Raw genomic sequence first — 9,611 nt, 5'->3', positions numbered from 1 at the left:
TTTTATATAGCCTTTATAGTTAAGTTATTCTTTCCTGTAGTTCTAAAAGTTTTGAGCTTAACTGGATAAAATATACTTTTGTTTGGATGCACAATCATATAGTGTGTGGTGCTTAAAATGTTTGAAGTTAGCGAGAGCTCAATGTTGCCGATTACAGTACTGAGTGCGTGGAATAGTATACTTCTGGTTTTAATTTATTCAAGAAAATAGGGCCTTTTGAAGTTGATCGTGATAAGTTGATTATAGCGCTTTTAACATTATCCATCTATATTACCGACTATGATTTCTCATTTATGCGTACTTTTAACAATTTATCCATCTATATGACCGACTATGATTTCTCATTTAAGCGTAGCTACCCTTATACCTTTGATGCTTGAATCTGTTGACTAGTGTTCTTTGTAAATTGCTTTTTAGGTTTCATCTTTGACTTGCTTTTCAATCCATGATTTGTCACTAATCTTTCAAGTTAGGGGTACATTTAGAAAGTAAATGTTTTTAAATGATTAATTTGCAGTATTTTATAATGGAGCTAATTTTGTATTTTGTTCAGTTACACTATAAAAAACATGAGTAGACCATAAAAATAGCCGGCAAAATAACAATTTATAAACAGATTTACCGGCAAAATAACAATTTATAAACAGATTTAATCTTCAAGAAACTTTATAAATTGACATTTTGCACGCTATTTTTATATATGGTGGAGCTTGCTTGTTTGTCTTTTTTAGTTTTATAGTTAAACACTGCGCTAAATTAGCTCCATTATAAAATAGTCTGCAAATAGATGATTTAAAAGCAAATTTATTTTCTAAATGTACCCCGATTTGAAAGATTGACATCATGGATTGAAAAGGAAAAAAGATATTGTAAAGATAAAGTAAAATAAATAACCTTAATTTCTTTTCAGATCTTCTGCTGCCCCCATCCAAGGTGGGGGAGAGTTTTATGGGTGGAGAAAGAGATCTAAGAAACTAAATACCATCAGCTATCAACCTGTGCTTAGAAGAGGGGAAAAATACACATAGGGGAAAAATAGAAGAGGGGAAAAATACACATACTAAGATTTTCACAATTTATGTCATAGTATTTTCACAATTTATTAATGACATACAGATGATGGTTATTTTATAAAGTGGACTTTAATCAATAATGCCATTATGCCATTATGAAGTGTATCTAATAATAAAGTCTTCTTCCCACACATATTATACATAATTTTTCTTCAAGTTTTCCCCGTATTTTATACTGCTGTTTTCCAGTAAATTAATCCTATCCTCAAAGTATTGGTGACTGACGACTGTATCTGAGGGAGAGAAATGTTACATTAGATAAGTGCAAAAATAGGCATAAAAATAAGTTAAAGTACAAAAAAAGACTATCAGCGTTTGTAATAATATTTAACTCCTTTTAGTACTTATTAACTTGCAAAACTTTATAGCAAACGAGCAGTTTACGTAATGAATTAAGGATGGAATTTTAAAGCTATTAACTTTTAGCCAATCTCACTTATACGAAACTAAAATATCTTATCTTCACTAAAAATTGAAATTTTATACTTCAAAGTACTTCACTTTACATATACCTTCACTAAAAACTGAAATTTTATACTTCACTAAAAACTGAAATTTTATACTTCAAAGTACTTCACTATACATATACCTAAAAATTAGCAAAAGGGGTGGGGAATCCACCGATTCATAAAAAAAATATAGTTTGTAAAACAAGTAGACTTAGTTTGTAAAACAAGTAAACCAGTTTGTAAAACAAGTAAACTAAGTTAATTTCACATTCCTTGAGTTTTACTAAATTATACATATCTATTTTACTTAGAGTATATTAACACATGGCTCCCCGCACTTGTTATATATATACATTGCATATTAACACATGGCTCCCCGCACGCACTTGTTATATATACATTGCATATAATTGTTTCCTAATTGATGTATGCTTCATTTAGTTTACAATTTTGTATTAAAGAAAATAAACTATAAAGTTAGAAGGCTTTATCCACTTACTTATTACCGATGTCTCACTTGAACCGGTGAAATGGCTGCAAATTACTCTTCAATGTCATTCCAAAAATGTACCCTTAGAATAGTCTTTCATAAGTTAGCATCTTTAGATTCCTCTGGTACAATAAGCTGTGCTTATCGTTTCGGTATAAGCACCTTTTGTTATTAAGGTCACCTTAAAACCTGACAAAGGAAGAGCATTGATGTATCATATCAAGCAAAATCTCCTGTAACATTTCAATAAGTAGTTTAAAGTAACAATTTGCAATGAACTAATTTACATCTAACAATTTTCATACATGCCGAGACGTTTTTATATAGCCATGCAACAGCAACATATTACCAGCCTGTCAAAATATCCTAAGATAATTAATAAGTATCTTTCTATTCAACTTGAACACCTAAATTCCATTACCAAAGTACCTAATAAACACCAACTAATGTATGAAGCAGAAGTTTTCACCTCAACAGACTAAGAGACATTTTAGAGGATTTTCAATAGTTCTACATTTAAGATTTTCAATAGTTTCACACGAAATTCCTCAAAAAGTGTCTCATTGTCGACTGTCCATCAGGGAGCCTAATCTCAAAGTTGAACCCTAAATCAGAATGCAACAATTTTCAATTGAAATCTCCCTCACCAATTTGTTACTTAACCATAAAAGCCATTAGCTAGACTAACTTTAATACGTTATATTAACCAATTTTATTACATAGTATTTGCATCTAAATTTTTCACTAACGAATCACCTTTCAAATATAACCAAAATTCCCGTTATCTATATAGATCAGTAAAGGTCTTACAAGTAACTAACTACGTTTTAAGACTAAAATCAGCCTCAAACGCATAAGATATATTTTGTCAAGCACAGACTTTCAGAACTAGAAAACTAATACCTGAAAAACGTCAATGTAACGAAAACCAAGATGAGTGTGTCAAAATAATCTTCCAAAATCGCCGGAAATTTTAAACAGGTTCATGTACAGATTAACAAATTAAAAAAAAAAAATAAAAATTTAACCATTTGTGGAAACAAATGAGAAAAATTAGAAGTTTCTTTTTTCTAATGACATGTCAAATTGCAGGAAAATTATTTCAAGTTATTTCCGTTAAAATCCCTAAAAAAAATTACTATAACACTATCAGGATTTATACCAATCTAAAATATATTTCATGATATCCAAATGTAAAAAAGAATTTTGCACGAGAAAATTTGATTTCTAAGATTACCAAAGACACGAAATTATAAAAAAAAACAATTATAGGAATATGAAGAATGCTGGGAATACAAACTATATGCTTGTGAAAAAAACCATCTAAAACAACAGGACATCAAAATGAAGCCTGCCACAAGAAATATGTAAGGGAAAATCCATACAAATTCTGGGTAACTAAGTGTAGAAAGAAAAACTTTATTCTAAAGAAGTCTCTAGAAATTTATTTGCGAAAGGTCACCAAAACTGCTGGAAAATTATATAACAATTACAAATCTGCACAGTCGTGTAAGAACGTTAACCAAAACCTCCCAACTTAACCAGTACCTGAAAGAAACCAACCAAAATCTCCTAATTTAACCAGTAACAAAGAAACCAACCAAAATCAGTAAGCACAATTGCTTAACCCAGCCTCAAGAAACCAAGATTTTGCGAAGAGACAAGACCAGAAGAAGAAAACTCTTAGAAAATGCAGTACGATAAAGACAGAAGGAACAGAAGACAACGCAAAAAAAAAAAAAAAAAAAAAAAAAAAAAAAAAAAAAAAAAAAAAAACAATAGTACAGCAGGTGAGACTAAAATATAACTCATTGCTTAAAAAAAAAAGGGTGCTGAAAGACAAATTCGGAAAAGACAAGAAAGCTTGGTATGAAAAAGAAGATATTACAAAATTACATTTAAAAAAAAAACAAATGGCAGTAATAGGAAAATGGCTATTTGATATAATCTAATATTGAACATCTACAGTAACTTGTAATGTGGACCAAGTATTTTTACTACAGACGTTTATTGATGAGTTTTAAAAGTTTTTGTAGTATTTTGAATCTTTTCCTGGTTTATTCTGACTTCTCTCCAAATCTTTCTTTACTGTTGGCATTTTATCGTTCAGCCTGTTTGTAATTCCTTTCTTATCCAGTTTCAAACACACCTGGAAGAAAAAGCATAAGTGTACATATTGAATCTTGACTAATCGCATCTTTGTCAAAAGGTAGGCCTAATCTACCTAGAAGTATCAAACAATATTTGTTAAACTATTATAAAATATTTTATATCTTTTTGGATGAGATTAAAGTTGATAAAATCAATTATGGATTTTCATGAAAAGTATACTACTAATTCCCTTCTCTCGCTTACCTTTCATACTAGATATATTGTAATCGTCCTTCTACCCATTGAAAAACCGCAGTTTCAGCCATTTTTTTTTTGGGGGGGGGGGCATGAAGCTGAACATCTAAAGAATCTGAAAAATAAGTTTATATTCAAAATGTTTTAGTTTATACAAATTCACAATCTTACACGTTATACATATTCACAATCTTACAAGTTATACATATTCACAATCTTACAAGTTATACATATTCACAATCTTACAAGTTATACATATTCACAATCTTACTGCAAACACTTTCATAAATTATAGCTTTAGCGGGAAGGACATTCATAAATAATTTTTCCTTGAGTGGGGCAAATATCTAACTAATCAAAATTAAGAATTCAAAACACCAAAGTAACTTATTAATCTATAAAACAACAAAATTGCAGCTGTTGCTAATCCACTGCTTTATAAAAGGTTTTACAAGGCTGCAAAATTTCCCTTTACTTGAGCAGGGTACTTAATGAATATATTTATTACGTTTCTGTTTCTAATGAATTAGATTTCCCTATTACTGTACCATCTGATATTAAAGTTGCAGCCATGCAAATTAGAAATGTAAAAAAAATAAAAAATAAAAAAAATCACCAGGAATGACTTCCCCCAATTTAAAATCAGAACAAATTTTAATTCCAAAAATTAACGAAAACTTAAATTTCATGCTTTAAAAGATTAATTTGAACTTCTCAAAAATTTTATTTGCATAGTAGCCATAAAGCTAAACAAAGGTCAAGTAAGGCTTTACCTACCTACCAGTATTGAAGATTTTGAATTTAGGGTTAATTTCCACGAAAATATTCTTTTAATTTACAACTTCAGCTGAATGAAATCCTCCTTTTAAAACATTCTCTGATTCGTATGCATCGAGTTCTTCGTTCAAGCTTCAGTACATCAGTCAGTATGGTCATTGAGATCTGGAAAAGAAAATTCATTAGTATTTGCAAATATTTCGGCCACTAAAAGACTAATTTAAGACATTCATTACCAGCGAGATATATGTTAATCCTTTTCATGTCTACCAAGATGTTTTTAAAGTAATAACAGCATTATTGAAATACTAAATTTGTTACAACTATAATAAATTCTTCTTAGGAAGGCAGATTTGCAGACTCGCAGGGGTGCCCTTTTAGCTCTGAAATGTTTCCTGATCGCTGATTGGTTGGGCAAGATCATTCTAACCAATGAGATAACAGGAAACTTTTCCGAGCTAAAATGAATGAATGAATGATTTAAAGTTTTCAGGCATCCTGACATCTAAGGTCATTGATGCGGGTAACATTAAATTTATGTATACAAAAGTAAAAAATGAAATAAAATAAAAAATTAAAGAGTATTCAATTAAAATCATAAAAATTGAATGTCATAAAAGTTAAATATTTTTCAGAAGGCCTGCTTCTGAAAGAAATCTAAAAATGCCACTTGCATGGTAGGACACATCATTTCCAAGAATCTTGGCAAGGATGAACCTGCCACCCTCACCTCGAGCCTCAAACAAATATCTATTCCGCAAGATGTTATAATTGGGGCATTCGGTCAACAAATGCCTTACTATTAGAGGTACTAAACAGTTGTCACAATACGGTTGGTGTTGGCCCTTCAGCAGAAACTCATGTGTCAACCGAGTGTGACCAATACGGAGACGACAAAGAGAAGTCTCCCATTTTCGGGGCATCATATTATACCTCCAAGGAGATATGTCATTTGTTACTTCCCTCATTTTATTGCCATCTTGACTATCCCATTGCTGTTGCCATTTATTGCAAACCAATTTCTTGATGTCAGGTAAGAAATCATTACAGGGAATGGGATACCTTCTTGGCACCAACTCGGATGCAGCCTCCTTAGCCAGTGAATCTGCCTTCTCATTCCCGGACACACCTACATGTGCTGGAACCCAACAAAATTGAACTGTTATACCTCTCCGTCCAATAAGGAAAAGCCATTCTAAAATCTTTAAAACTAGAGGGTTATTAGAATTAAAAACTTCCATAGCTTGAAGGACACTCCTTGCATCACTAAAAATTGTAAAATTACCCTCCTTCTCCAACGCTATTTTCTCAATAGCGGTTAATATGCCATACAGTTCGGCGGTAAATATGGAAGCGGTCAGAGGAAGTGCACCTCTACAATTAAAACCATTACTATGTACTCCAAATCCAACGCCAGCATCAGATTTGGAGCCATCAGTATAGATAAAAGTTGATCCTCTATGTTCTTTAACATGTTCATTAAAAAGAGACCTGGCTTCTATGTCTGACATATTCTTCTTATCTCCAATAAAATATTTACAAAAAGATATCTCTGGTAACTTCCATGGAGGCGTTGATGATACCTTGAATGGAAGTACCTTATTTCTAATTATATCCAGACTATTTAATAATCGTTTCACCCGAAAGCCATAAGGTTGAGGAGATTTTGGGTGCAACTCACAAGTATGATGCGTGTCTTACAAGGCTTGCAGTCTGAAAGGCTAGAGAGTTAGGGAGTCTTTGCAATCTAAACCAATACCGAAGAATGGAAGACATTCGGTAAAGGTCTAGAGGTAACTCTCCAGCATCAACAAGGAGACTTGGGATAGGCGAGGTTTTAAAAGCTCCAGTAGACAATCTAATACCTGCATGATGTATCGAATCTAATACTTTTAACCGGCTTGGGTTGGCTGAAGAATATACCTCACAACCATAACTAATTTTGGAAAAAATCAAGGCCTTGTATAATTTTAAAATAGTATTGCGGTCTGCTCCCCATGATGTAAGGGACAATACTTTTAAGATATTCAGAGCTTCAACACATTTAGCTCTTTTAGGTGAGAAACCCATGTAAGTTTACAGTCAAATATCAAACCTAAAAATTTGTTTTCCGATACACATGGTATCCGTTGACCTTTAATGTATATATCCGGGTCTGGATGTACTCCCCGGATCCGAAAAAATGGACAATGGTTGTTTTACTTGTCGAGAACTTAAATCCATTCATGTCAGCCCACTGGATAATTTTATCGATAGAGAGTTGGATTTTTCTCTCAACCATTGCCATTCTAGTGCCAGCAAATGATATTGAGAGATCATCCACAAATAATGTTGAGAGAACATCCTGGGGAATGGCTGAGGATATCCCATTAATTGCTAGTGCAAAAAGGGTTACACTCAGCACACTACCCTGAGGAACTCCTCCTTCCTGGCACTTACTCTCTGATAGAGTTTCCCCCACTCTCACTTGAAAAACTCTACATGAAAGAAATGCCTGAATAAATAGTGGCAGCTCTCCTCTCAATCCCAATTCATGAATGATTTTAAGAATACCATATCTCCATGTGGTATCATATGCCTTTTCAAGGTCAAAAAATACTGTAACATGGTGCTGTTTGGAAGCAAAGGCTTCACAAATAGAAGACTCAAGTCGTATCAACACATCAGTCGTTGAGTGCATTTTTCGGAATCCACATTGAATCAGTGATAAAATACCTTTCTTTTCAAGGTACCATATCAGCCTTGCATTGACCATCTTCTCCATGATTTTACATAAACAAGATGTCAATGCAATAGGACGATAGTTTGCTGCTAAAAACTTGTCTTTACCGGGTTTTAAAAAGGCTAAAATAATGGCTAGTTCCCAAACACTTGGGTAACTATGATCATGCCATATTCTATTAATAATGCTTAAAATAAATAGCTTTGTATTAAAATGTACATGTTTAATCATTGCATATGGAATTCCATCGGGTCCATGGGCTGTATCGTTGCAATGAGCAAGTGCGGAATCAAATTCTCTTTCAGTGAAAGGAGAATTATACGACTCTTCCCTTCTAGTTGCAAAATTTAAAATTTTCTTTTCTTCAGTGCTCCTATACTGGTGACCAGGGGCTCCTTCCCACTTGCTGGATACATTTGAAAAATGATTAGCCAGGGCATTGCTAACTTCATTTGCTTCAGTTACATACTGGCCATTCACCTTCAACACTGGTGGTGGGTTGGGGGTGAATTTGCCAGCTATCTTTTTTACTTTCCTCCACACAGAAGATGGTGGTGTTCTACTGTTAATGGAGGAAACAAAAGACATCCATGACTGGCGCCTTGCTTCTTTCATGGCACGACGGAACTGTGCCCTACATTTCTTGTACATAGTTAAATTCTCATCAGTTCTGCGTCTACGCAATCGTGTTAGAGATCTTCTTGTGGCTCTGTGGAGTGCAGTTAGTTCTGAAGACCACCACGGGACTGGTCGTCGTTTGAATAATCCTGTTGTTTTGGGAATTGAATTGACTCCTGCTGTATGAAGAGTTCCATTCAGTAGGTCTATGGCATCATCAACACTTTCAAACTGTTCTGCTCTCCCTTCGATTTCACTTAGCTCGGAAAATTTAACCCAGTCTGCCTTGTCTAGATTCCAACGTGGCGATCTTTGCAAAGGCGGACCCTTGTTGGTGTTTATAATGATTGGTGCATGATCACTAGTATGCCAATCATCTAATGTCCTCCAATCAAAATCAAGAAGGCAGTTAGAGCTTGCAATTGAAAGGTCAATGCATGACAAAGTACCTGTCTGAACATGGAAGTGTGTGGGCTCTCCTGTATTAAGGAGTCCCACATCCTCATTCTCCACAATTGATGAGATAATATTGCCCCTTGTGTTTGCTAAAATATCACCCCATAAAGGATGTCTACCATTCATATCTCCCAGTAAGAGAAAAGGTTGAGGGAGTTGTTGAATGACCTCTGCTAAATCATCATATAAAATATTATCATTTGGAGGTAAGTACAGAGAGCATATTGTATATTTTCTCCCTATATCAATTTGTACAACTACTGCCTGCAGGTTGTACGTATAGACATGGGTATTTGGGGAACATCTCGACGAATGTACATGAGATTTCCGCCATGGCTCCCTGCTTGTGGTGTTCTATAGCTAACATACTCTCGAGGACTAGGAGTGTTAGAATCAAGCATACTTTCCTGTTGACATACAATTATGGGGGAATGCTCATGAATTAGGAGCTTAAGTTCTTCATATTTCGCCCTCAAACCCTGACAGTTCCATTGCAAAATGGAGGAGAAAACTATGGATTATTTCTGGAAGACATCTTGGATGAGGTCTTCCCATTAGCAGTTTTTAATCTAACATTATTACCTGTAGGTTTCTTCAGAGGTGGTCTTGTTATGTTGGGTTTTACGTTGGTGTTTTTCTTTGTATCTTTTTTATCTATTTGTTGAGGGGGATGGTGGACC

General features: G+C 33.9%; 1 long non-coding RNA gene across 2 annotated transcripts in view; it reads right to left on the bottom strand.

Annotated features, from left to right (window-relative positions):
* Positions 1–1,183: 1,183 nt before the first annotated feature.
* Positions 1,184–9,611, bottom strand: part of LOC137642185 (uncharacterized) — a 35,876-nt gene continuing 27,448 nt past the window's right edge. Inside the window, exons 2-6 of one of the 2 annotated variants that reach the window (XR_011044667.1) lie at positions 5,136–5,300; positions 4,368–4,473; positions 4,018–4,161; positions 2,022–2,201; positions 1,184–1,306 (exon numbers count right to left, since the gene is read on the bottom strand). This is a non-coding gene — a long non-coding RNA (uncharacterized lncRNA). The remainder of the gene's footprint in view (positions 1,307–2,021; positions 2,202–4,017; positions 4,162–4,367; positions 4,474–5,135; positions 5,301–9,611) is intronic. The other variant, XR_011044668.1, reaches the window with a different exon arrangement.

The sequence above is a fragment of the Palaemon carinicauda genome, chromosome 6 (assembly GCF_036898095.1).
Source record: "Palaemon carinicauda isolate YSFRI2023 chromosome 6, ASM3689809v2, whole genome shotgun sequence".
Lineage (NCBI taxonomy): Eukaryota > Metazoa > Arthropoda > Malacostraca > Decapoda > Palaemonidae > Palaemon > Palaemon carinicauda.
The sequence above is the reverse complement of the archived record's forward strand: the minus strand, read 5'-3'. Positions and strand labels throughout refer to the sequence as shown.